This window comes from Petaurus breviceps, unplaced genomic scaffold (genome assembly GCF_028583685.1).
Source record: "Petaurus breviceps papuanus isolate PSGF00001 unplaced genomic scaffold, PetGlider_PUasm1.0 90762, whole genome shotgun sequence".
Classification (NCBI taxonomy): domain Eukaryota; kingdom Metazoa; phylum Chordata; class Mammalia; order Diprotodontia; family Petauridae; genus Petaurus; species Petaurus breviceps.
The window spans coordinates 6,654,825-6,656,717 of NW_027187339.1; the positions used below are offsets into that span (position 1 = coordinate 6,654,825).

Here is a 1,893-nt window from a genome sequence, read left to right on the forward strand (position 1 = left end):
AGAGAGAGAAAAAGGAAAAGAAAAAGAGAAGAGAAAAGCAAAGGAAAGGAAGGAAAAAAGAAAAGAAGAGAGAAAAAGAGAAGAGAAAACAGAAAGGAAAGAAGAAAAGAGGTCTCGCCTTCAAGAAGTTTATACTGGGGTGGAGGGGAGAGGTCTCCAAATTCAATAGTAAAACAAGGTTGTTTTTTACATGTAGGTGCTTCAGTGGTCTTGAGATTCTTTACCCCTTTCCTGAAATGACTATAAACTTATCTGTGTTCATATTGTTACATCTCTCATCCCCCTACCCCAGGAGACTGTAAGAACCTCGAGGGCAGGGTCTGTTGGATTTTTGTCTGTATCAGCAGCATCTTGCATAATGACATACCTATAGTAGGCTCTTAATAAGCACATATTTGTTGGATGCAATTGAAGGAGCCTCTCTGGACACTGACAGACCTTTCTCTTCTTGCCCCAGGTTCAGCTGAGCACACAGCTAGCTTCTGGTAACTTCTTAGTTAACTATTTAAAAAAAAAAAAGAAAAGTGAAATCAATGCGTGTAACCAGTTCCTGATTAAAAGCAAGCCTACTGTATGGAAGTTATAAAAGAAAACAAATAGCCTTTAATACATTGAACTCTACCTTTAAGGGAAAACTATGGCATCAGTTCCAAATCCATTTTCAATCCATTAGCGGCCTGAGTCCTGGCTCGGAAGCACCTAGACTCCCTGGAACCACAGCCTGGGCATCCCCAGGGAGCCAGCTCAGCTCTTTCTCCTTCCCAGGATAGATCAATTGGATTCTGTACAATGAAGTGCATCCAGGCTGTATCGAGAGACCTCAAGAAACAAAGTGGGGGGCCCTGCACTGGAGGGGGCTTATGGAATTCCCTTTGGCAGAAATTCTTCAGAGTTAGACCAGACACCAGCCTATGCAGAAAAGAACAATTAGTCAACTATGAATTGTTCATGAGCAAAATAGGCGTGAATATGGTACCAGGACCTGTGAATCTGACTAATAGTTCTTCCCTGCTATGACCCAATATTAGTTGCTGTTTCCTTTTTGTTTATACAAATGGCATGGCTAAAGGCTGAAGTCCATGAGCCAACATTTCCATTACCCTCTCCCTCTCAGATCAGCAGGACCAGGATTTAAGTCAGCTGGAGAGCTAGTCAGAGGACCCAGGCTACCTGGGTCACCTAAAGCCTTTCAGGACCAAAACAATGGTTCTAAAGAGCCATGGGAAGTCAAGTCCCCTTTCCAGGTGCTAAACATAGAAAATAGTCTTGACAGTGTCATTCAAACAAGAGGCAGAAGCGGGTCAGTCACTAGATCCCAAATCAGAGAGATCAGGGTTTTAACTCACTTTGGGACATTAGCTGTGTGACTCTGAGCAAGTCAATCAATGTCTCTGTGCCTTAATTTTCCCCTCCCCTCAGATGCTCAGTGGACTCTAGCTTTCCTCTTATCCAATGTAAAGTGCTTAATACCTGGAAACTTAATGGCAGACCTATCTTATGCATCCTCTGAGAAGCCCTTGAGAGAGCAGGCAGATATTTTTATTCCCATTGTGCAGGTATAGCAACTAAGAAGCAAAGTGACCTCACCAGGGTCACGCAACTAGTAAATGGACTCTACTCCTTGATCAAAGTCCTTCCCATGTACCTTTTCTGTCTGACACCACCCCCCAACCAGGGAAATTTACAAACAGCTTAAATGTGAATTAACCTAATATTTCTCCTCTCTCCCTCTCCCTCTCTCCCTCTCTCTCTCTCTCTCTCTGTCTCTCTCTCTCTCTTTCTCTGTCTCTGTCTCTCTCCCTTCTCTCTCTCCTGTGTGCCTCCTCTCTTTCTCCCTTCTCTTCTTCTCCTTCCCTCCCTTCTCCCCATCTCTCTCTCCCTCTCCCTTTCCTT

The 1,893-nt window shown here is 43.9% G+C and overlaps 1 long non-coding RNA gene across 1 annotated transcript in view; it reads right to left on the bottom strand.

The window, feature by feature from the left end:
* Positions 1-373: 373 nt before the first annotated feature.
* LOC138146479 (uncharacterized) overlaps positions 374-1,893 on the bottom strand; it is a 2,127-nt gene continuing 607 nt past the window's right edge. The window contains exons 2-3 of the long non-coding RNA XR_011164493.1: positions 623-909; positions 374-501 (exon numbers count right to left, since the gene is read on the bottom strand). This is a non-coding gene — a long non-coding RNA (uncharacterized lncRNA). The remainder of the gene's footprint in view (positions 502-622; positions 910-1,893) is intronic.